Source organism: Mustela lutreola, chromosome 7 (genome assembly GCF_030435805.1).
Source record: "Mustela lutreola isolate mMusLut2 chromosome 7, mMusLut2.pri, whole genome shotgun sequence".
Classification (NCBI taxonomy): Eukaryota; Metazoa; Chordata; class Mammalia; order Carnivora; family Mustelidae; genus Mustela; species Mustela lutreola.
The window spans coordinates 110003721-110030776 of record NC_081296.1 but is presented as its reverse complement, the minus strand read 5'-3'; the positions used below and the strand labels follow the sequence as shown (position 1 = coordinate 110030776).

The 27056-nt window shown below is 41.4% G+C and overlaps 1 pseudogene; it reads right to left on the bottom strand.

The window, feature by feature from the left end:
• Positions 1-10004: 10004 nt before the first annotated feature.
• Positions 10005-10530, bottom strand: LOC131835359 (large ribosomal subunit protein uL23-like; annotated as a pseudogene).
• Positions 10531-27056: the final 16526 nt, after the last annotated feature.

Genomic DNA, 27056 nt, shown 5'->3' with positions numbered 1-27056 from the left:
CATTAACTGGAGTCACCACGCTGGACATTACATCCCCTCCCCTGCCCCGGGTCCTCCACCTACTGCCACTGGCCATCATCAGTTTATTGTCTGTATTTATGAATTCAGCTGATTTTATATTCCACATATAGGTGAGATCATACAGTATATATCTTTCTCTGTCTGCCTTAATTTCACTTAGCATAATGCCCTCCTCGTTTGCTCATAATGTTGCCAATGACGGATTTCCTTCTTTTTTATGGTTGAATAATATTCTATCAAACACACACGCACACGCACACATTTTCTTTATCCATTCATCCATAAGTGGACACTTAGATTGTTTCCATGTCTTGGCTATTAGGAATAATGCCGCAGGGAACATGGGGGTGCAGATACCTCTTTGAGAGGGTAATTTTCCCTCCTTGGCTATCTACTCAGAAGTGGAGTTACTAGATTTTACTTTCTCTTTTGTCATAGTTCTTTGTACACCTATTTCAATTCTCCTTGTGGACTATAAACTTCTTGAAGGCGGAGACTATTTTTATGCATTTGTGTACCTTCGGCCTCTAGGAAAGAGCCTGACACAAGGGCAGAGCTGAGAGAATCAGTGCATCAAGCTTTATGGAATCTAAAGTAATGCATGGGTGGCTAACCTCTCTTCAAAAGGCAGGTAATGGCTGCACAGAGATATTGTGATGCCTTTTTGAATAAAAAAAAAAAAAAAAAAAAGGAAGAGAGTTTTAACAGGAGGAAACAAGGTCATATCCTGGCACATGCTTCCAGTTGTCCCCTGGAGGCTCCCTTCATTACTAGAATTGAGATCTTTCTCTTCCTTTCTTAAGCTCCTATTACACTGATGGTCTGTCCCAGGACGGCAGTACAGATTTTCTGATTGGATCAGTGTGACTTCCAACCATCTTTAAAATTTTTTTTTTAAATTTTTAATTAACATATAATGTATTATTAGCTCCAGGGGTACAGGTCTGTGAATCACCAGGTTTACACAGACTTCCAACCATCTTGCAAATTCTTTTGAGTTGTGGACCCTGCCTTATACTTCTGTATCTCCTTCCATAGTACTGGGTACATAGTAGATGCTCAATAGATAAATTTTCCTTTAATTGATAATCAAAATAATCTTTGACAAAGCAGGGAAAACTATCCAGTGGAAACAAGATGGTCTCTTCAATAAACGGTGCTGGGAAAATTGGTCAGCTGTGTATAGAAGAATGAAACTTGACCAATCTCTTATACCATACACAAAGATAAACTCAAAATGGATAAAAGACCTAAACATGAGGCAGGAATCTATCAAAATCCTAGAGGAGAACATAGGCAGTAACCTCTTCAACATCGGCCACCACAACTTTTTTTAATACATGCCTGCAAAGGCAAAGGAAATGAAAGCAAAAAGGAACCTTTGGGACTTCATCAAGATCAAAAGCTTCTGTGCAGCAAAGGAAGCAGACAAAACACAGAGGCAACCCACAGAATGGGAGAAGATATTTGCAAATGACACTACAGACAAAGGACTGATATCCAAGATCTATAAAGAACTCCTCAAACTCAACACTCAATGAAAAGATAATCATGTCAAAAAATGGACAGAAGACATAAACAGACACTTCTCTAAAGGAGACATACAATGGCTATCAGACACATGAAAAAATGTTCATCATCATTAGCCATCAGGGAGATTAAAATCAAAATCACATTGAGATACCACCATACACCAGTTAGAATGGCCAAATTAACAAGACAGTGAACAACAAGTGTTGGAGAGGATGTGGAGAAAGGGGAACCCTCTTACACTGTTGGTGGGAATGCAAATTGGTGCAGCCACTTTGGAAAACAGTGTGGAGATTCCTTAAGAAATTAAAAATAGAGCTACCCTATGACCCTGCAATTGCACTATTGGGTATTTACCCCAAAGATACAGATATAGTGAAAAGAAGGGCCATCTGTACCCCAGTGTTCATAGCAGCAGTGGCCACAATTGCCAAACTGTGGAAAGAACCAAGATGCCCTTCAACAGACGAATGGATAAAGAAGGTATGGTCCATAGATACAATGGAGTATTACACCTCCATCAGAAAGGATGGATACCCAACTTTTGTATCAACATGGAGGAGATTATGCTGAGGGAAATAAGTCAAGCAGAGAGTCAATTATCACAGGGCTTCACTTGTTTGTGGAGCATAAGAAATAACATGGAGGACATTGGGAGATGGAGAGAAGTGAGTTGGGGGAAATTGGAGGGGGAGACAAACCATGAGAGACTGTGGACTCTGAGAAACAAACTGAGGGTTTTGGAGGGGAGGAGAGTGGGGGCTTAGGTAAGCCTAGTGGTGGGTACTAAGGAGGGCATGTATTGCATAAAGCACTGGGTGTGATACATAAACAATGAATCTTGAAACACTGAAAAAATAAAATTTTAAAAAATAATCGATAAATCATCTCTTGATGCATTAAACATAAATTGGTTAGAAAAAGATAAATAGAGACACATAAATGAACTTTGAAGTGAAGTCTTCCTTTCCTGTTTTACTTTTCCTGAGCACCTGCCACCCTCTAACATATTGTGTAATTTAACTCAGTATATTTTGAGTCTGTCCACCTTCCCACTGGAAACTAGAGCCTCATACATTGCTGGTGGGTGTGTAAATTGTAACAGCCACTTTGAAAAACAGTTAGGCAGTACCTGCCATGGTTACTACAGCTCACGTTTAACTAATAATTCCACTCCTAAATACATATGCATGAGAAGTGAGTGCATAAGTCAAACAAAAGACAGATTTAAGAATTTTCTAATCAGCTCTATTTATAAAAGATGAAGATGGAAACAAACCAAATATCTGTCAACAGCAGAATGGATAAAATAAATACTGGCATATTCCTTCAGTGAAATATCAAATAGCAGCAAAAAGGACAAAGCAGTGATGCATGTGACAGCATGGGTGATTCTCGCAGACAGTTTTCAGTAAAAGAAGCCAACTACAAGAGAACAACACAGAAGAGTATATGCTGTATAAGTTCATCTATATGAATTCAAGAGACAAAACGGTCCACGGTAATTGAAGTCAGAACAGTGGTTACCTCTGTGTGGGAGTGGTTTCTGATTGGGTAGAGGCACAAAAAATCTTTTGGGATTTGGGGAATGTTCTATTTGTGTGGGGGTTTGTTACCCTGGTGAGCACACACGCAACAGTTCATGCTGTACCCTGGATATGCCTGCAGCCTTTGGGACACGTGCTTTAATACAATTTTCTAAAAATTAGGAGAAAGAACATATGCTCCATTAGGCAGGGTTTCAGGTCAGACCTGATCTAGAGTAGGTTCTCAGTAGATACTCACTGAACGAGTAGAGGCATGATGTGTGGACTTGCATCCTCTGTAACCATATGGATTTCTGTCTGTGTTCTGTTTGTATCTCTTGGTGGAGTTATGTGAAGGAGGGGTATAGGAGTACCGAGGCTCAGAGTTATTAAGTACCTTGCCCAAAATAAGCCAGCTAGGAAGCTTCCCAGGCCTGGGCTCTTAAACCACTGTCCTACTGCTTCACGCTCTGCTTCATGAAGAGACAGGTGACAGCTATGGGAATGGAGGGATGACCAGGGAAGCGGAAGACCATGTTCTTGGTCTAAGAGCTATATGGATAATAGAGAAGGCAAGAAGGAAAGGAAAGGGTGAGTTTCCAGATTCCAAGGGGCTGCTATCGGACTCAGTCTGTCCTGTGAAAGTTCTCTGATCCTAAGGTCTGCGAGCACTGTAAACACACAGTGGAGGAATCTTTGCTGGGCCCCGAGCTTACTACCGTAGCACTGGAAGTGAAACACACTGATCATTCTAGTAGAGGCCAGCCTAGCCCACACTTCACTTTGTGCCGAATAGGATTGTAGTCCTGATGATGAAAAAGCAGACAGGTTCTGAGCGACTGAGAAGAATTCAGGTTATCTGTTTACTGGGCTCTCTTTCCTCCTCCCTTTGCCCAGTTTCTTTTTCTAACACAACTTAAGTAAAATAAAGAGATCCTCTATGGTTTGCAAGACTCAGCAAGGGCTGTTGGGATTTTGGGGTCCCTTGCAGCACCAAGGCCATGTGACTGCCAGTTCTGAGAGTGGACTCTTGCCCCCCAGTAGCGTTCCTTCCTACACCACTGTGACAGAAGGGGTTCATGTGAGCTATGGGAGGAGCATTCAGTAGAGACAGCTGCAGTAGTCACCATTTGTCTCTGCCCCAGAGAAGATTTTTTTCTTTTTAAGATTTTGTTTATTTTTCAGAGAGTGGGAGAGGGAGAGAGAGAGAGAGAGAAAGACAGAGATGGCACACACAAGCAAGAAGAGAAGCAGGCTCCCGCCTGAGCAAGGAGCCGGAAGTGGGATTCGATCCCAAGACCCTGGGATCATGACTTTAGCCGAAGGCTGATGCTTAACCAACTGAGCCACCCAGGTGTCCTACCAGAGAAGATATTTAAAGGAAGGCCTGGGCTGCATGGCCATATGTTCTCTTCCTTGTATCTTCTACCTTAGCATCAAGAAGCAGCAGATGAGAAAGAATACAAACTAGAAGGTGTTCTCCTTGCTATACTGCTTCCCCTCATGCCCCACACTCAATGCTTCACCAATTCCTGTCAGCAGCAGCCTCCGAAATGTATTCGGAATCCCCACTTCTCTGCACACCCACTTACACGTCTTAACCATCACTTTCCATCTAGTTTGTTGCAATATTTTTTGAAGTTCTCTCCTTCCACCCTTGGCTTCTCTTTTCACTCGCACGGCAACCAACGTGATGACTTCTCTTGTGCCTGGAATAAAATCCAACTTCGTTACCAGGATCCTCAGGTCCCTACCAAGGTGAGCCTGCCTGAGAATTTTTTACTTGATCTCACTCACTCCACCGCACTTGCTCATAAGACAGCAAGTATTCAAGTTAAAAAAAAAACAAACACAAAAACCAGCTTGAGTTATAATTCATAGATCATGCTGCCCATCAATTTAAAGTATACAGTTTAATGGTTTTTTAAATGTAATTAAAGAATTGTGTAATCATCACCATAATCAAGTTTGGAACATTCTCCCAAAGTCTGACACCCATTAGCAATCACTCCCCATTTCCCCCCAATTCCTCCACCCTAAGGCAACCACGAATCTACTCTGTCTTTCCAGATTTGTATGGCCTTATTTTTAGCTTTTGAACACACCAAGCTTTTCCCTGCATTAAGTCCTTGCTCGTGTGGTATCCTCTGCCTAGATATCCCTCTCAACCTCCTCTTCAGGGTTTCACGTGACCTTCACCCCACATCTCGCATGGCTGGTTTCTCTCTCCCAATCGTATATTGAAATGTAATCTACCCACAGCTTTCCTGAATGCCCCATGAAAGACTAGATTCCCAATGTTTTCCTTTATTTCCCTGTTTCGCTCTTGGTTTTCTTCTTAGCACCTCTCACTAGTAATCATTGGTTTATTAACTTATTCTCTCCAGTTGGTTTTAAGCATAACAAGGGGAGTGAATAAAGCCCACTTGTTCTCTGTTGAAGCTCTTGTTCCTTACTGCAGAGCCTGGCACCATGAAGATCCTCAATAAACATTTGATGAATAAATGAATGAACAAGCGAATGAATGAACACACAGATTGGTGGTCAGCATGGCCTGGAAGTAAGACTTCTTGCCTATTTGAGCAGTGGATTTTGCTCCAATTGTGCACTGTCATTTAAACCACCTAGCTATTCTACTGATTCAAGCAGAAGTTTTGGATCAAGCTTCTCTTCATATCATTTTAACAGCTGGCCTGAAGTGTTTTCCATGCCCTCCCCCTTGCCCCCAAAAACTTTTCAGAGAAGTTTGAACAGAATGATCTCCTGCAGTCGGGTGGCAAAAAGCTTCCGTATGAATGGTGCCACACCATTCTCCTTTCCCTCTTCCTCTGAAGACTATTGACTGCTGCTCCTTGCCCGTAAACATTAACAGCAAGACAATCACTGCTGCTAATGCTTGTCTAATCATTAGACAAAGACAGTAGCCCCATCCACCAAGTCTCCCCACTGCTATAAATGATCCATTTAGTGTTTTCTCAGTATAAAAAGCATAAAAAAGGATCCCCTTTCCAGCACCATCACCACTGTCCAAGATTCTGTAGTTGGCTCTGGGAAAAACCAGACTATAAGCCAATGGAAGGGAAGTACATACTCTCTTCTGCTCCGCTGTCCTACCCCTAGCCACTCACATGCCCGAGAAGCTCACAAGTAGCACTTACGAACACTTACTGAATGAGAGACAACTGATTAGGCAATATCCTTCCTGCTTTCTTCCTGACTTCCCCACCCCCTTGGCTCTTGTCAATCCTGAGCTTTTAGGCTGCTCAGAGGTTTCAATCACAGAGAAAGTCGATCTGATCAATCCATTCACAGTCTGCTGTTTCATGGACATAAGCAGTGGCGTGTCAGAGCTCCTTATAATTGTTTACAAGAGCCGACTGTGTGTATCTCTTTCCAGCTCTATATTCAGTGACATCAGGCTGGTAGCTTGAAATCAGCAGTGGTAGGAATCGTTACACCAGAGATATTGGCAAATGCTCAAATCAAAGCAGTATTATTATTATTACTATTACTAGTATTATTGTTATTATTATTATTATGAGCCAGTTGTTAAACACATACCAGTATACCACTGACTTCAGGCATTCACATTATTCCCTACATGTTCCTCCACCTCCTTTTTCTAAGAAAATTCTTGACCAGGCTTAATTCAAAGAATGACTCATTAAGAAAGGCTTTGAGGCCGTATATGTATAAAGCAAATACTTTTCCCCACTCTCCTGCTCGGGCTCTTTCATAGCTTCCACGCTTGAGTACATCCAACCCTTAGCTCTGCTCTTGACAATGCACTGGCTTGTCAAAACAGGCTAAAAACTCCAGTATTTTAGGGATTTCTATGTAGCTTCTTTATAAAGTTTAGAAGGAATGCAATGACTACCTCAGGCAGACATCTTCCTCAAACTGGATCAGACTTGGTGGTGCTTCTTGATCTAGCTAGTTTCAACCTTCTGCATGGCTGGCTTCTGAGGCCATGGGAAATGACCTATGTCATAGCTTAGTGACAGAAGCACTGACTTATAGAAATTTTGGTCTGCCAGAAAAATAGGATACTCTCTGATCCAGGGTAGTTCCCTCAACCTGGCTGCATGGCCACATCACCCGAACAACTTAGAAAAAATTATGACGGTCTGGGCCTCACTCTAGACAAATTCAATCAGTATCTCCTAAGTTGGGATGGGGCATTCCTAGTTTCCATAACTTCCCAGGTGATTTGAAGGTGTCACCAAAGAGAACTACTGATCTAATCACACCTCAATTTCCAGATGAGAACCCTGAGCACCAGTTCCAAGAACCTTGCTCAAAGCCCCAGAGTGGCTGAGCAAATGCAGAGCTGGCCCTTGACTCCAATCACTTGACTCCCAGACCACAGATCTTCCACAGTCATGCTCCAAACCTGAGGACTTCCTCATCCCTGCTTCCTAAGTCCCTGAACATGAGTCAAGAAACAACAAGGGTTTTTGTTTGGCAGGAATCTCATTAAGACCTGATTTCATTCATAAGTCTAATTGATCCTTGATCTTGAGTGAATATTTTCCCATTTTCCCAATTTTTTTTTCAGTATTTCTAAAATTAAGTGGAGACTCTTGGTACTAAGTTATGGTAATATAAATTATGTAAATTCCATAAAGACAGGGACTACTGAGTCTAATCTTTACTATGTCAAACATAAGGTCTGATCAAGGGCCACATGCCTGTTAATCTATCTGTAAAGTAAATGTCACTTGAACACCACAGGTTGGAACTGTGAGGGTCCACTTACACACAGATTTTTTTCAGTAATTACAACACTTTAAATGTATTTTCTCTTCCTTATGATTTTCTTAATAACATTTTCTTTTCTTTAGCTTACTTTAAGAATACAGTATATTAATATTTATAACATGCAAAATAGGTGTTAATAGACTGTTTGTGTTATCAGTAAGCCTTCAGGTCAACAGTAGGCTATAGTAGTCAAGTTTTGGAGTTCAAAGTTATACAAGGATTTTCGATTATTTGGGGGTTGGTGCCCTTCACCCCTTTGTTGTTCAAGGGTCATTTGTACTTGATTTGTTAAGGGCCTTAGCTAGATGTTTGGGGTCATTTGATAATGTGGTTTTAAGGTGTAGACTTTGAAGTCCTATATCCTGGGTTCGAATCCTGGTCTACTATTGGCCAACCAGAGACTTTGACTAAGTTATTTAACCACTTGGTACTTCAGTTTATTTTATTTTGTTTTTTTATTTAAAAAAAATTTTTAAAGATTTTGTTTATTTATTTGTCAGAGATAGAGAGAGCATGCACAAGCAGGGGGAGCAGCAGGCAGAAGGAGAAACAAGTTCCCTCCTGGGCAGGGAGCCCTATGTGGGTTTGATTCCAGGACCATAGGAACATGACCTGAATCAAAGGCAGATGCTTAACTGACTGAGCCACTGTCCCTGTGCTTCAGTTTAAAAGAATTAAAGATTAAAAAGGCAGTGTATGGACAGCACTCAGCAGAGTGCCTGGTTGAGAACTTTGATAAACACTGCTTATTACTGTTTGGTTGTATCATCCTATCTCTACCTCGCTGCTGGGAGAGGAGAAGAGAAATATAATAGTAATGAGGAGAGGCCAGAAACAGCAGCTTTCGAGCATCTTGCACTGAAAATCTGCCTTGGCCTTGAGGGTTGCTGGTAGCCAGGATGAAGCTACATTGTACCACAAAAGGCAAGACACAAGAGGAAACCTGGAATGGTAGATTCTGGGCTGTTCCCTCTCCTTCATCTCTCAGTGAATGGCACTGATTCCTTTTTAAATTCTTATTGTAGAAGGCGATTTTATTAGCACTGAATTACTTTTTTTTAAAGTACACAATTCTCATGTAATCATTAAATACATCTATTAGCTTATGAAAATGTGACCTATAGAAAACTTTTCAGGGACAATAGTAGTACCTGTATTACTGCTACGAAATTTTTTATTGAGATATAATTGATATATTAGTTTCAGGTGTACAATGTAATGATTCAGTATCTGTATATATTGCAACATGATCACCACAATAAATCTAGTTAACATCTGTCACCATGCATAGTCACCAATATTTCCCTTGTAATGAGAACTTCTATTCTCTCAGCATCCTCAAATATACAATCCAGTATTATGAACTCTAGTCATTGTGCTGTACATTAAGCATTGATTCTCAAAGCCAGCAGCCCTAGTGGTCCTCCTGTTCTCTCTTGTCCCTCCAGCTGCGCACTGGCCTCCAGGCCTGAGCTGCCAGACCTGAGTGCTGGTGCAATGGCCGGTCAGTGGCCACTTACCACCTCCTGCTCCTCCGATGGTCATTTCACAGCTCCAACCTGCTCCTCACCCAGCATCCAAATTCAGCAGACGTCTCCTCCCAGACCGATAGGAAATGGTATATCAGGACCCTGCCCCCATTCATATCACTGACATGGCTTCTGATCTTCAGATCAGTTTTTTTTTTTTTTTTTTTAATGAAAACTCCCATGAGATTAAAGCAGAGCAGAGGAAGGAACAGAATGATAAATGTCCTCAAGCAAAATGAGATACAGTTCAGAGACGGTTGGGTTGCAGTTGCTTTTTTAGACAAACATTTAATGAAAGACATTGGCAGAAGTGTCAAAAGCCGCCTGTCTCAGTTTCAAATATTTGCACAGGATATTTCCTTCTGGTTATTATTAGATGCAGAAATTTGTTCCCAGGTAGGGCATTGTGGGGAACTCAGCCTCCCCCCTCAACCAGGGTATCGTTCTAAAAAACTGGCTCTAAGGTTGTAGAAGGAGGAGTCTGAGGCAAAGAAGCATGCAGATGGGTCAAAATGTGGTTGGGCAGGGCTTTCAGAATCTCATTAGATGAAAAACTGAATTTACAAAATACTTTAGCATACTAATAGTCACTTTTCTCTTCTTTCTTTCTTTCTTTTTTTTTTTTTTTATCATGAAAAAACTGTATTTAGATTTAGCCAGCTGGACTCAGTTTAGATGATCCCAATTTTGTTGGCAACATCCAAAGCATCATAGTCAGGGGCCAGCCGAACGTATGCCTTCTTCTCTCCATCAGGCCTGATTAAGGTGTTGACCTTGGCTACATCAATGTCCTAGAGCTTCTTCACAGCCTGTTTGATCTGGTGCTTGTTGGCCTTGACATCCACAATGAACACAAGTGTGTTGTTGTCTTCTATTTTCTTCATGGCTGACTCAGTAGTCAGGGGGAACTTGAGGATGGCATAGTGGTCAAGCTTGTTTCTCCTGGGGGCGCTCTTTCGAGGGTATTTGGGTTGCCTTCGGAGACGCAGAGTCTTGGGTCATCGGAACGTAGGTGATGTGCGGATCTTCTTTTTTTGTGTGTGACTGTGGACGCCTTTCAGCACCGCTTTCTTGGCTTTCAAAGCCTTTGCTTTGGCTTCGGCTTTGGGAGGGGCAGGGGCTTCCTTCTTAGCTTTCGGCGCCATCTTCGTAAAAGGGGTTTCTTTTTTTTTTTTTTTAAGATTTTATTTATTTGTCAGAGATCACAAGTAGGCAGAGAGGCAGGCAGAGAGAGAGCCCGATGCGGGGCTCGATTCCAGGACCCTGGGATCATGACCTGATCAGAAGGCAGAGGCTTTAACTCACTGAGCCACACAGGTGCCCATAATTGTCACTTTTCAAAAGGATTCACCACCATCTGTTCTAGTAGGGCAGAACACATACGTATATAAGTATGTAGAAATATTTTCTTATGATTCCCACCACTTTTCCCTATAACTGTCTTTTCAGTTTTCCTTAATAGATATTCTGACCCCCAAACCCTTTCCAGCCCTGTTCTCAGCAATTTACCCAAGTTTGAATCTCCCCAAAACTGAAAATCTAAGGAATTCAGGAAATCTACCAGTATCTCAAAATAAGCGTTCGTTTGCAGCTCAGAATAACCAGCTTGCCTATCCTGCTAAGATGCTTGCACTGGTGAAATGGCATCTTACCCTGCCTCTCATTAAGAATTTACCATCGAATTTTTCTTAAAGAACGTTTCTGGATCATGAAATACGGAGAAGTTCCTAAGATATTAGCCAGCCCCAAATCTTCATTTTATAGAGTGAAGAAATCAAGATCAACAAGAGGAAGACAATTTTTCCAAGATCACAAGAAAATTCCTCCAAGGTTAGAAGCAAGGTTAGGATTAGAATTCAGGACTCCTGATTTGTTGATCAGGTACTGAATGATTACTATGTGCCCAAACTGTGCAAGATACTAGAACAAATAAACAAACCAAAAAGATATACTCCTGCCTTCATGTGGAGTGGGAAAGCAGATCTCTGGGTACAAACTTGAGTCATAAAAAGAAGGTAACAGGGGATTTCACCTCATCTAGGGTGCCAGGCATAGTTTCCCTGATGAAATGGCCTTTGAGCGAAAATCTAAGATCCAGGTGAAGAGGAATGAACTCAATGAAGGGACATGGCCTGGGTGAGGAGGAAGAGAAGATTCTAGGAAAAGTTCCTAAGTCTCTTCCAGTATATATCACAATTTCTTGACCACTGCATCACACAGAATGCAGCTGTGGTTGTGTTTTGTTTTGTTTTTCAGGCACCGACCACTGCATCACACAGAATGCAGCTGTGGTTGTGTTTTGTTTTGTTTTTCAGGCACCCTATTGTATCTTTCCTTTGATTTAGGTAGGTATAATTTAAGAATATAATCTCCAGGCACCAATCGCTGTTGATGACAAGAATCGGCAAGCACTAGTTCAGGAGGAGTCTGGAGTGACTTGTTTGGTATGACTTTAAAAATCATGATGATGAAGAACAAGTTGACCCTCATTCTAAACTCATTCAAAGCATTGATTTTTCGGTCTTCTTTCATAGGATTCCAGAACTGGAAAAGATTTGCCTCACCCCACGTCTCTTGATTTTCACAACTCATTAAACGCAATTCATTTATACTTTCCTAGTTTCTTTGTCTGAAATACAAGGAAAAGAGTGTAAATTTGGAAGCATCTAGACACCATGATGCCAGACAGGATATAAGAGCTTCAGAATTACTAGGGAAACTTCAATATCTGGCTTTCATCTTAAAAGCAAGGAAATTTGAAACGCGTAAGTAAGCTCTGTGCATAAAAGGAGGTGGAAAAGAGTAATTAGGAAAGGAGACACTAGGGAAGTAATGCTGGAGGACTTACAGTGGTTTTCAGTCCAGTCTTCTAGCTGCGAACTGCTACAAACTGATTTGAGCACTTCTCTCATTTGGTTTTTTCATATTCTCTTAATAACCTAGCCTACTGCACTTTCTAAACTGCAAGGTCTAGCGTAGTTAGAAGTTGTAGGAGACACAAGATGCATATGAGCAAGTACACTCATCAACCTGATGTTGGATGGATGGATATGCATGGAATTCAGGTCCCGTCCTAAATGGGCAGAATGAAGGGCACTGGAGCTGTGACTGATGGTCGACCCTTTCTCATCTTGGGAGGGGAAAGCATGGGCAGTCATTGCCATATAGATTTATTATCCAGGGTTTATCTGTGCTTCTGTGTTTGCATTATAAATATGCTCTTGAGTCTTTTAACACGCCGAATCTGAATGGGAAATTGTGATTCCTGTAAATGCTACATGTTACAATTTTAAAAAAATAAAGCATTCTTTAAGGTTCTTTCTGGTATAAGTTTTCAAAATGCATGTAAAAGTGAATATTGAAAGAGTGTAGGATGCAGGCTACAAGGCTAAATGAGAACACTGGTTTAGGAAATTCTAAGCCCATGAGAGTATCAGATGACCAGTGACAATATATAGGAGAGCCACAAAAGACAATGGTATAATGTAAGTCGTCTTAGAAATGATCTTAAAGAACAGGACTAGCTGAAGGAGTTACCTTCATCATGGCCACTGTCTCGAAGAAGGATTAAGTCCTCTGGTCATTAATATGGCTACACAACCATTCCTCAGTTTCGTCTTTTCTCAGTTCTTGTATCTGCCAGCTGTACCAACCTCTCTTCACTTCCAAGACATAAGCCTGGTATTAGGTTTCTCCATTCCCCATTGTTAATCATCTGTACATAATGTCACCAAGTCTGTTTCTTCTTTCACTGATCTCTTGGCTTAGTTAGTTCTTTGGGCTTCTTTTTCTTTGTCACACCCTACTCCAAAGCCCTCATCACCTCAGCTGGAGTACTGCAATCATCTAGCTGGTCTATGATGAACCAACTCCTCTTCTATGTTTAGAGAGTCCTCCATTGTCTGAATCTTGATGGGAGGCTGTGATATTGTGACTTATCGTAAGATATATAGGTCTTTTTCTCATTCTCTGGCGGAGTTTCTAAAACCCTCAGGATTTCCTAAGTGGCGAGAATATAAAGGTATCTTTTGTTATGTTAATGAGGCAATTTTTGGAAAGCCCTTAGGTAATGAAAGGATGGGGGATGGTTGCCAGGGAACTCAACCACACGATTAGGGAGTTGGAACTTTCAGTCCCACCCTAAGTTCCAGGAAAGGGAGAAGGGCTACAGGTTGAATCAATCACCAAAGGCTAATGATTATCCAATCATCCCTGTGTCATGGAGCCTCCTTAAAAATTCCACAAGCATGGGAGCTTCCTGGTTGGGAAGGTAGATTCAGGGAGAGTTCTGCGTATTTTCTCGTTATCTTGTTCTATATATCGGTTCTATCTGGCTATTTCTGAGTTACATCCTCTTTAAATAAACCAATAACCTAATACATAAAATCTTTCTTTGAGTTCTGTGAGCCCCTCTGGCAAATTAATTGAACCCAAGGAGGCCGTTGTGAGAATTTGTGATTTATAACCAGTCAGTGAGAACCTGGCACCTGAGGCAGAGGGCCAGTCTTGGCAGGACTGAGCCCTTAGCCTGTGGAATCCACTGCTGTCTCCAAATAGCCAGTGTCGGCCTTGAGTTCAACTGTAGGACGCTCATCTGGTGTTTAAGAACTGCCTGGTAGTGCGTGGGAGCTGCCTCCACACACTGGAACTGGGGGCAGGATCATTAGAGGCACACCCAGCTTCCATCTGCAGAAACCAGAAAGGGCAGATCATGTCTCCCAACCCCTCCTGAAGCCAGAGCTCATGTGTCTGTCCCCAAGTTTGGCCAACCAGAAGTAGCCATTCCAGACACTACATCTGAAACAAGGATGCATGGGGGATGGAACAGTTGAGAATGTTTTGCTGTGGTCACAGGGGCAGCTGTACCACTGCTGGATGTCTTCAGGGCTACCTAGGAGAACTTCACCGACCGAGTCAGCTCCAGCTTCCATGCCCGGTCCCCAGCTGCTGGCAGACAGGGTCCTCAGCAGACCCAGCTCTATGGGGCAGATTTCACCTGTGGCTCTGGCTCTGTCATCCCCTTCAGTTCTGCTCATTTCCTCAGCCTGGTTCTCTCAACTTCCCAGCCTTTCTGCGAGCTAGCCAATATCCGTTTGAAAAATTCCTTTCATGCTTAAGACAGCAAGGATTGGGGTCTGTTCTGAGAAATGTCAGTGATAGTTCACCGCATCTGTCCCTGATCCTAAGCAATTGCTCATACCCCTGCCCAACTCTTACAGAAACTTCCCTTTTACCATACCATTTTTTATTATATGCTTAAGGAGGTGGAATGGATTCTACATAAAGTCAAGTTCCTTAATTTGCTTTTCAGGCTTCTGAATAATCCAGCCTCTCTCGAGGAGCTTTTATTTTCTCTGCTGTCTTTCTGGACAGTAGTTTCTCCCCTCCCAAAAAAGTTTTTATGAGACCCAAAGCAATAAACAAATTAAAAGCCAACACACACACACTCAACTCAAGCAAACACTTCCTGAAAAATATTTCAATTATAGGTAATAAACTCTGATATTTTCTCTTCCATTCTTTTTTTCCCCCACCTTTTTAAAAATGCTTGTTGGGGTGCCTGTGTGGCTCAGTGGGTTAAAGCCTGTGCCTTTGGCTCAGGTTATGTCCCAGGGTCCCCGGATCAAGCCCCGTATCCCGCTCTCTGCTCAGCGGAAAGCCTGCTTCCCCCCTCTCTCTGCCTGCCTCTCTGCCTACTTGTGATCTCTGTCAAATAAATAAAATCTTTTTTAAAAAAATGCTTGTAGACACTCATCAGACTGATTTGTTAAACACAGGTTCAGCTTATACTCGTGGTTTTCAGACCACCCATACTCTTACGAGTTTTTGACACGGACAGGAAGTACATAAAGGAATTAACTCAAAACCTTCAGTTAATCTCACTTTTCCTATTAGGGTTTCTTATATTTACACAAATGTTGCAGAAAACAATACAAAATTGGCATCATGACAAAGAAGGCCTATGAAAAACATCATTCTTAGGACTACTGAATCATGCTTGAATACATAATTAAATCAATCACCAAAAAATTGCTTTCTAAACTTCAATTTGATTTTAAATATTACTTTGGAAGAACAATTTGATTCCACACACACAAAGACTTTTTTTTTTTTGCAGGGGGAGCCAGTTAGTCTCTTGGAGGAAGTCCTGTTTTGGCTCAAGGGTTTGGGCACTGGCTACTGTTTGACCCAGAATGTTTCTCTACAGAAACTCTAACCAAACACGTGAGTAACAAATCATTGCTGACATTTTTCAAATGAATGTGGTAGAAATAGATTAGTAAAAGATTTCTTGAAAATGATGAGAAAAATTCAAGTCTCTAAGGCTGGGCATGACAAGTTTCAATGAGCTATTAAAACTGCCCATAGCTCTTTATTGAAATCCAAAGGTTGATCTGGGAGATGAAAATGGAACTGAGAATGGGTGGTGGGGGTTGGAGTCCAGAAGAAGAGACAGGTGCAGACTGAAAAGATGACAACTCAGGGCTGCCAGAGGCACATGTGATTGCTGCCCTGGGGACACTCTCCCAGCTGCTGTCCTTTCACAGCTTAGCACTCCCTTCCACGAGGTTTCTGATGTCAGTGTATCTAAGCCTTATGTTTGGTGGCCTGTAACCTTTGTGTTTTGCAACCCATCATAACAATCTGTTCACCTCTGTGAATACCTAATAGGTAGTCGATGTACTCCCTTGAGATCAGAATACATACTGAAGTAAGAAAGAAAAAATGTTTCTTTTGGTTAATTCCACAATGGTTCATATTCCAACACATCATTGTATCTATCCATCTTTGTGGGCTGGAAAGCTAGCCATCTGGAACCAGAGATGCGAGCAGACTCTCCCCCCAAGAGCTTGGGAGCATATAAATAATGACCCTTTCTCCCTTCGTCCTATTGGCTGCAATCTCTTAGACCCCTGGCTATTTCCAGGCACTGGAGTTTTCGGCAGCTCTGCTTCCCATCTTCTTTTCTCTACATTAAAAAATAAGCAGGAGAGCTGCCAAGGTAAAACTAAACAAGAAATTCCTTGGTAAACAGAAAAATGCATCCTGTGTCCTGTATCCTTAGGGTCCCATTTCTGCTCCTTCTACCCACCCCTCCCAGTCCATCCTCGTATTCCTTTTCAGGACTTCAGGCATGTGTTACAGTGAGAAGCTGCTGGTATTAGGGAGACCAGCATTTATTTATTCTTTTTTTGTCTGATCCACAGGGACATCTTTGCCTTTCTCTGCAATACCACTTGAGGGTGGCAGTAAAATAAGAGAAGGCGACTAATGGATCATGGGAAGGAACTCTTGAAATTGGAAACAATCAATAACAAGTATTCCTAATGCTCCTACTACTTTCCCCCTCCTCCTCCAGAGTGGGAGGTAATGCAGAATAAAAGTTAAGAACCTGTAGTCAGATGATTTGGATTTAAATTCTGATTTTCCTCTCTTTATCTCCTTATCTGCCCTTGACACCTTACTTAACCCCAAGGCCTTGATTTCCTTCTTGACACTTTTGGTTATTATTATGCTTTCTAGGAGGGCACACCCTCTAGGAGCCTGCACTGAAACAGAAAGAGGACTCAAGCCACATGTTCTCCATTACTGCCATTCCTATGTCTCACTAACTGTGGAACCTGCCACGGCCATCTAATTAGATCCTGCCTGGTGAGAATGTGGGAATGTGGGTCAAGTGCTTTTCTTAACAGTGCTGCAGGACAGGGATCTCACCTTTCCTTCCATGGTGCATCTAGTCTTTTTTTTTTTTTCTTTTTTTGAAGTCTTATTTATTTATTTGACAGATAGAGATCACGAGCAGGCAGAGAGAGAGGAGAAAGCAGGCTCTCCGAGGAGCAGAGAACCAGATGTGGGGCTCAATCCCAGGACCCTGGAACCATGACTTGAGCCCAAGACAGAGGCCTTAACCCATTGAGTCACCCAGGCACCCCCAGTCTTTTGAGATAAATGACACCCTGGGCCTTCCAGGTTTGTTGATTTCCTAGTGATAGGATGCCAACCTGAGGTTTCAAAGCAGAATCTTTCCTTGTCAACAACATGTATGGCCCACAGCTGCCACGCTATTCAGAAGCAGTGACCCATGTGCTGAAAGCTGATGTTTCTGGTGGCAGATGCATGGATTCCATTCTCTAGCCCAATTTCTGCTTCCTAAGTGTGAGAGAGCGCCTTCTCTTCCTCCAGTCTTCACGTCTTTCTCTTTCTTCTTTCTTTTTTCCTTCTTTCCCTCCTTTCTTCCTTCCTTTTCTCCTTCCTCTCTCCCTCCCTTCCTTTCTTCTTTTTCTTTCTTTTGCCTGCTTGCTGCCCCAAATCATTAGGTTATTTGGAACACCTTTATTTTTATTTTAATATAAGGGTCGTTGACATCAAAAGGATATCACAGCTTCTTGCAAAATATCTAGAGAGTGTGTCTAATTAGATCCTGCCATGTTAGCAACTCTTAGGTCCGATTTCTTCTCCTCCTTCTTGTTCTTCTCCGTCATCTTCTTCCTCTTCTCCTTCCTCTTCTTCCTCTGCCTCTTCCCCCTCACCTCCTCTTCCTCCCCACTCTTTATTCTTCTCCCCCTACCCCTCCTTTTTGTTTTTTTTGTTTTTTTGTTTTTTTTTAAACAAATCTGGAGGACATCAGTGTGGACTAAAATAATTTCCCCGTCTGCAAAAGATTTCACCGACAAATAGTACTTAAGCTGAGAAATCCCTTGATAAATTTGCCAGTAGACCAATTCTTTTCACTAGTATGAAGGAGGTTTGTAACAGGAATCCTTTGTGCATTGTGGAAAGCAAATGCACATGTATTTTGCATGAGCAAATTCTAAACCAACCAGCATGACTTTTTTTTAATTACCCTTTCCCCAAAATAACGCCCTTTAAAACAAGTTCTCAAAGACCTTCTCTCCATGATTGTAAGCTGCTCTTGGGAGCCTTGGAAGGGATGGAAAGAGAAACTGAGAGTCAAAGGTTTCCATGTAACCACAGCTATTTCTTGCATTGGAAGCTGCCTATTTTTGCTCTCCCTAGAGAGAGAATTACAGAAGATTTTGAGGTCTGTCTCAAAATTGATTATGGGTTTTTAGTTTTTACCAAGTTCAAACTTAAAAAAAAAAAAACCAACAAAAGAAACACAAAAATAACACTTACCATTCTTTTCTACACAGGGCAGTGAGTTTGCTCTGCACGTGTGCATGCCTGGGGTCACATTATATGTTGGTATTTACTATAAAACTCTACAAGCTTAAAAGCAGCAACAGGAGAACACTATGAGGACAGCTTGTGTTCTTTGTGTGAATTGATTCAAGGCTCTCATTCATAAATTAGCTAGACTTTTGGATTAGTTAGGTTGGGGTTTTTTTTCCCCTCTCAGGTGATAACTCATGTAAAATCTGGATCCAATCCACTCCAATTAGTGCTGCCCTAGAAACAAATGGTTTGAACACTGAATTTTACTTTTTTTTTGGGGGGGGATAAAAAATTAGAAAGCTAAATAGTATAAAATCAATCTTAGTTTTTTATTCTTGCCTAATGAGTGACTCTTTCATCAACAGTGAAATGCTTTACACAAAATAATACTTAAGTCAATAAAAATAGAAAAGTTATAAACAAATAGGACATAAGAGGAAGGAAGTAGAGAGGAGACAGAATAGAAAGCAAGAATGGGGATAAGAAGAGGTGGTGGGGAGAGAGAAGATATTCTTGTGTGAGCCTTTCCAAAGAGCAAGAAAAAAAGAATTTAATGACTGGATTTGTGTTACCCTGGATATGACTGGTGAATATAACGTAACAGACACTGAGAGTTTAGTCAAAAGATCCTTCAAGTTCTGATACAAAGTTTTCAAATACTTATCCAAACCCAGCAAGCCATATGGCCTGTGGGGGCTCCTCTTAATACAACCCACATTGTAATAGGGGTCTCCCTACCCACTTGAGATCCAGACAAGTTTGGCTTGAACTCTTGTTCTGGGTCTCACAGAGGTCCAAATCTCTACACCCCTCTGTGGCTTGTCTCTTCATTTTCTTACTGTGGCCTTTTGATGAACAAAAGTTAGTTTTGATGAAGTCAAACATACCAGTTTTTCTTTGGTGGTTCATATATTTTAAGTCCTAGCTTATAAATCATTGTTTATTCCAAAGAGAAAGTATTTTTAACACGGGATTTCAAGCGGTTTTAAATTGAAATTAGACATCTCTGGTGTTTTCCCCTTCACTAAGATTTTAGGCTAGCCACTCTATGCAGAGATGCTTAAAGGCTAACACCATCCCCCGGTCCCTCACTTCCATATACTCTGGATGATCCCCTAGGCCAAGCCCTAAACTCCAAGTTCTCCCTCCAGTACAGAGCCATTTGAACTTCTCAAGTTCTAAGCTTCATGGGGCACCTGGGTGGCTAAATCAGTTAAGCGTCTGCCTTCAGCTCAGGTCATGATTCTGGGGTCCTGGGATCAAATCTCCATTGGACTCCTTGCTCAGTGACGAGTCTGCTTCTCTCTCTGTCTCGGCCCCCACTCCTGCTCCTGCACTCTCACTCTCTCTCTCTCTCAAATAAATAAAATCTTAAAAAAAAAAAAAAAAAGTTCCAGGGCTCACTTTGTATTAGTAATACCTACAAGCTATCTTGCAAATCAAAACAAACTTTCAAGAAAACAGTAGTTGTAATAGAATTTTTCCTCTTCTTCACATTATTGAATCAACTCAAACTTCTGGCGCAAGTTTCCTATCAAAATTTTGGGATTCTAGCTAAATTCTTTTTTACTGAAATATACATAGAGCCTTCAACATCCAGAGAACTCAGACACTTGTTCCCTTTTTATCTGTTGTGTCCATATTTCTGACTATGATGTGATATAGCTAAAAAAGAAATGAATAAGCTATTTTTCTCTGTGGTTACATCTTCCTCTTCTTGTCTTAATGACATTCAATAGAATCATACCACAGTCCAGCATGTTATCTCATCCTTTCCTCTTGCTTTGAATTTCTGAGACTATGTCACTCATGTCGACATGTGGAAAATCCTAGGCAATGCAAGGTTACTTTATAATATAGGGACTCAATCTTAAATTGTTCTTCTGAAGAGTTGAACTCCAACTTTGAAATTAATAGATTTTAAAAAATATTATCTTTTGTTGGATTTCAGACTGTTCTACCACCTCAAGTCCATCATGTCCCAAAGAGAATTTGTCTTTTCCTCCAAAATGGTGTTCGTTTTCTACACCACCCACCCAAAGCAGGGCTCAACTCCTAGGCATTTTGGATTCTTACATCCTCATTGTCCTGTGTTTGTTATGGGTTACTCTTTTGAAATGCGTAAAACTTGTCCTTTTCTTTCCCATTCCCACCTTAGAACGGATTTTTCTTAAGTTACTACAGTAACTTCTAATTTATTTTCCCTCAATTCTTTCTCTGCTCTCACTCTCTGACCCTATCATCACCCCATATCGTTTTTAAACTAGGTAGTTCTTTCTGTGTTTGTCCAATAGCATACATGGCATCCTTCTGGCCTACCACACCTGCCTGAGCCTGACGGCTCCTGGAGGCCTCACCTCACCTCTCCGAGTTACCTCCCAACATGAGCTCTGTTCTTAGGAGGCCAGTCTCCTCACTCTCTCCCCCTGTATACCAAGCTTATGCTGTTTGAGTTCTTCACTTTGGGCTACCGAAACTCCCCCAGAGACTCACAACATAAAAGGCTACTCCTCAGAGTCACTTTCTAAATCCTTCTCTTTCAAACCTTGGTTCATCTCACCTTCTCCCACTACTTTCTCTCTTCCCTAAACTATTGCTTCACTTATAATTCACCTAGCCTCGTCTGAAATACCTGGAAAACATCGTCTGGCTCACAGAGTTCATGTGATAATCAAATGGAAATACATGGAAAAAAAAAAAAAAAGAAAGAAAAGAAGTCAATATGCTTATAATGCAGAGCCTCCATTAGACAGGAACTGAGCCCCTGAGGCCCCGGGGAAGGAGATTTGGACTCTAAGCCTCCCTCTGACATTTCCTTTTATAGCCACTAATTTATACAGGACTAAAGCCTCTTGGAGAAAACAAAAGACTTGAATGCTATCCACTATTGGGAATCACACACAGCCACGTCTGATGGACTGGGCTGGCCCCAGTGGGAGCCAGAAGGACAACAGTCTTTAGAGAGAAGTTATCACAGAGAAGGGGGAGTGTGGATCGGTGAGCCAGAATGGAGAGGTGATTTTAAGAATGGCCCAAGAGTTGATACCAGAAACTTCCTGACCTAGTCCTAGTGCCAGCACTTGTCATTGTAGAAAAAGGGCTTAGTTGTATGAAATGGAATGAGCTGTATATTAAGCACCGTAGCCCTCTGGGGCTCAATAAACTTTACTGACAACCCTTCCTTCTCTTTCCCCACCCCCCTGCCTGGGCTGAATACAGAAGAGCATTTTTCTCTCTTTGCCAAGATAGTGACAACATCTCTGGCCCCAAGGTACAGTGGAATTATTCCAATTTCTCAAACAATGGGTGCAGTGGATTCCCATCTCCACAGGTGGTGAGAGGGACAAGAGCCAAGTTCCACCCCTCGAGGGGCACCTCTGTGGACCTGCCAGGGCTCCAGGCTTCAGAATCCTGGCTTGGCTTGACATTGATCACAGTGGCCATCATGCTTTCAACCTTACTGGTTACTGTGGCGGGGACCCCCTGCACCCAGTGCAATCTAGCAGGATGGCTGACATCATGTTCTAGGCCTGGAAATGAAGTGCAATCTTTTTCTACTGCACAGAAGGAAAGACTCGATTCCACACCCAAACCAAGCACACTTAAATGCAACCTGCTGTTCTATGACTGGATTGGGGGGAAAAGTGAGTATTCTATATATAAAAAAAAGGGGGCTAAAGTTTCTCAACCATTCATATGGGCTCAGTGTAATCTTTGTTGTTCTGATGAAGAGCGAGTTGTTCTGATGGCTTATGAGTTCTTGGGAATTTGGGTCCATTCTTCATTCTCTTGGGGGAAGAAACAGACTGCATGTTAGGTCTCAGAAGTTGCATAGGCAGTAGTGCAGACCAGGTGACGGTCCCAATTCCTCAGACTGATGGCTCTGGGATCTTTGCTATGGGGGCCTAGCTCATGTGGCCCTGTTTCTGCAAGAGGGTAGCCAGACATGAAGGTTGAGTGTCTTGTCACGTCAAAGGAAATCAGAGAAAACTAACTCACCCTTTAAAATCATGCCTACATCAATTCCTACACTTAGCTTTCTAATGTAGCATGGTCACCACATTCAAAATATTGTATTATAACCAAGTTGCATCAGACATAAACATATCTATCCCATAAACTTCAACTATACTGGGATACAACCTGATGCCCAAAGAAAGAAAATCTCATTACAAGGTAGCCTCTGCCTAGGGAGACTAAGGTCACACGAAGGAGAGGGCACTAGGGTCTCTATCTACCAAGATGTGGTGTGCAACCAAAAGGAAATTCTACTTCATTTTGTGAAGCATTAGTGAGGCTCTCTGGCTTCAAGACCCAGTGACAACATCACCATTTTGGCCTTGAGTATGTTGATTTCTAGCACTGTTTTCATGAAAATTGAACTGTGCAATAGGTTGTATTTGGGTATTAATTTCATTTTGTGTTTGTTTTCTATAAGCTTAAAATATGTTATAGTTCTCAGAACCCTATAAAACATTAGGTACACATCCAACAAGGAACAAATGGTTCTGTTTTAGGGCTTACCCCAGGGCTTTTTAAAAATATAAACACAACAGTCTACCAGGATTAAGGTGGATGGTCATGTTTCCCTCTTCAGCACTATGTGTTTCTTTTTCTCCCTTCCTACAATCAACTTCTCCTGCTACTTATCTTCCTTGTCTGTGTTTTCAATCTCTTTAAAAAATTTTACATTTATTCATATCCATGGAGAATGTATAGTACTGCTTTGTATTCTTAAACTTTTATATCAAAGCCATCATACTGCACAAATCTTTTGGTAACTTGCCCTTCCTTCCTTCTTCCTTTCTTTTGACTGATCCATGTCGATACAAAGACATTGAGTTCATGCATGCAGTCTTGTCTTACTACACAGAATACCACAGACTGGAAGCAGCAGCACCACCAGGAGGCTTCTTCAAAGAGGTAGATCCCCAAGCCCCACCCCAGACCTAAAGATCCCTAGGTGGTTTCTTTGCACATAAAAGTCAGAAAAAAAATTTCTGTATCCCATCTCATCAAATGCCAACACCACAGTTTACTTATGCTTTACGATATACAAATATGTTTTAATATATGTGCAAATATGCTTATATTTATTGCTCCCCTACTGATGGATGTGCGAGTTGTTTCCAATTTTTTGCTATTAGAAATAATGCTTCATTGAATATACTTAGACATGACTTGGGGTGCACATATGTAATTTTTCTTATCATCATGGCCTGGAAGTAGAAGTGCAACATGGAAAGGACATTCATCTGTCCATCTTCAGCTTGGTATTGCCAATCTGCTTCCCAAAGAGGTCATGCAAAATTTCTACTTCCTTCTCCAGTATACAGTCCTATCCTTGACAACACCTGACATTGGTGGATGACTTTTTTGAATTATGCAAGTCTAATGAGTGTGAAATTGTCTCGGTTGGTTTTTTTCTTCTTTTTACAGCTTTGTTGAGGTATAATCGATATACATCAAGTTGCACAAAAAATATAAAATCCAATGTTTTGATATATATATACTTGTATGAAACTATCGCTATAGTCAAGATAATAAATGTGTATGTCACACCCCCATTTTCTCGTGTTTTTCCATAATCTCTTCCTCCTGCTTCTCTCCCCACCCAGTCTAACTTCAACTGACATTATTCACACATCACATAGAGCCCAAGAACCTGATACCAACATTCTTCCATTTCCCTCTTTCTGGCCTTTGTGTGTTGTTTGTGCTCAGACATTTGACCTCTACGTATGTTCTAAGCCTCACAACACGTTGTTATGATTTTTAGACTGCCAGTTATCTTTTAAAATAATGAGAAATAAGAAAAAAAAAGGCTGTATTTATAGGTGTGCCTCATACCCGTGTAAACCCAGATTCCCATCTGGTATTCGTTTCCTTCTGCCTGAAGGACTTCCTTTAACATATCCAGAAATGCTGGCTTGCTGGGGGTGAGGGGGAATTCTCAGATTTTGAATGCTTGAAAGTCTCACTTTTACCTTTGTTTTCAATACATATTTTTTGCTGACCAAGAATTCTAGACTCTGTGTTTTTATGTTAGTACTTCAGTGACGTTTCTCCACCATCCCCTGGGGTGTACTGCTTCTGGTGATTTAATCTACTGTAACATTTAGTCTTTGCTTTTCTGAAAATAATGTATCTTTTATGTTCTAATTGCTTTTTATTAAAATATTTAATTTATTTTTTTGAGAGAGAGAGAAAGAGCAAGTGGGGGAAGGGGCAAAGGGAGGGGAAGAAACTTAAGCAGGCTCTGCACCCCACACGGGCTGATCTCAGCACCTCTAAGATCAAAACCTGAGCTGAAATCAAGAGCTGACACTTAACTGACTCTTCCATCCAGGTGCCCCTGCTCTACCTGCTTTTAAGATTTTTGCATGATCACTGATTTTAAGCAATTTGATTATGTTGTCCTCTGTGTCATTTTCTTCATTTTTTAAAAAAAATATTTGTGTTCAGGCTTATTGAGCTTCTTGAAACTATAGGATTTAATTTGCACCAAACTTGGAAAAACTCTGGTCACTGTCTACACATATATATATGTTTCAGTTACTCCTCCTTCATGCACTCAACACGTATTATGAGGCTACCCCAGATACCTGCAGTTAATCTCATTCTGTGTAGCTTTCATCCCAGACATCATATTTTCATCTTTGGGAGTTCTATTTGGGTGTTTTTCTTTTCTTTCTTTTTTATTTAATATCTGCCATGTCTCTACTTAACAGGCTCTATCTTTATATTCTTAACATTTGTATGTAATTAAAATAACTATTTTAAGGTCCTTACCTACTGCTTCTATTATCTGTGTCATTTCTGGGTTGGTTTTGGTTGACTGATTTTTCTTCTCATTATGGGTCATATTTTTGTGGCCCTTTGTATGCCTGGTAATTTTTTACTGGGTCCTAAAACATTGTGAGTTTTACTTTATTGAGTGCCAATATTTTGGTATTCCTGTAACAAGTTCTAAGCTTGTTCTGGGACACAGTTAAGTTAACCAGAAACAGCCTGATCCTCTCAAGACTTGGCTTTTAAGCTTTGTTAGGGCAGGCTCCGAGCAGTCTTTTGTCTAGGGATAATTTTCCTGACTATTGAGGCAACACTGTTAAGAGGACTCTACCCAAGGTTTGATGAGTTATGTGAATGATGACGCTTTTCCACTCTGGCTGGCAAAACCCCAAACTATCTCCAGTACCACATGAGCCCTGAAAACTGTTTTGTTCTCATCCTTTTTGGAGATTCTTTCTCCAGCCTTGGGTCCTTTCCTTGCATGTTAATCAGCAATCAGGTGAAGGCTTGAGAGGTCCCTCTTCAGATCTTCAGAGCTCTCTTTCTCTGGAACTTTCTCCTCCCTGGGATTCTCCCTGCGGACATTAACTTCCTTGGCACCCCCCAGACTCTGAATTCTATCTCCTCAACTCAGGGAGACATGGATTCTCCCTCCAGAACCCTACAGACCCTCAAAGAAGGAACAGGTGGATCATAGGGCTAACTCCTTTGTCTCAGGGATTACTCTGCCTTACATTCAATGTCTGGGATAAATATTAGGGGTCAGCTCTAATGAGATGACATCTGTACTCACTGATTGCTAATCTAGAGCTACTTGAATTATAAATATATTCATAGTATTATCACAGTCTCCTATAATTTGGCATTGTAACTGTCTTGAAATTTTTTTGCTCACTCATTTGGACAAAAGTACTAAATAGTGAGATTAATTAATACAAAATAGCAAGGAAAACATATTTTTGTTCATCATAATATCCAGAACCATAGTTTGATACCCTGACTGTGGCTCAGAATCACCCATGACCTTTCTTCCACATACTAATGTCTGGCTTCCACTCAAGTCTCTTCAGTCAGAATCTCTAGCAATGAAGCTTGCTCAGGAAGATAGGTTTCAAAGGCTCCATGGGTGCTTCCGCCCAAACAACTTGCTGAGAACAGTTTTAGTCATAATTATATACTCATAAATACTACTTTTCATTTAGTAACCATTAACTGAGCAACTATTATTCTTATTTATTAAGTGGTGGGAAAGAGATGTTACTACGGCATAAGTCTGGCCCAAGAGGAGCTCACAGTCTCATGGAGAATGCTGACCTGAAACAAAAAATTTGGTATAAATCTAAACACCAATATCACAAGTGCAGTGACAGTGATCTACCCAGGAGCTACGCCTGCACAGTGGAAAGCACCGCACCTTAAGTCACACGCAGGAGGGGGTCAGGCAAGGCATCCTGCTGGAAGCGATACCGGCGCTTAATAGAAAGGAGGAGTGTTGAGCGTCTGGTGGAAGGAAGAAGGAGGAAAGATATTACAGGCAGGGAGAGCAATACGCAGAAACATGGAAAATAAAGTGCAGAGAGATGAAAGTCACTCGGTGATCCTGCATCTGAAAGTGCGGGAAAGAATGGAGAATTTTAACACTGCAAGTACGACAAGTGTCAGATGAAAGAAGACCTCAAATACATTAAGGATATCAGAGTTTGCCCTACAGGTCAGTGCT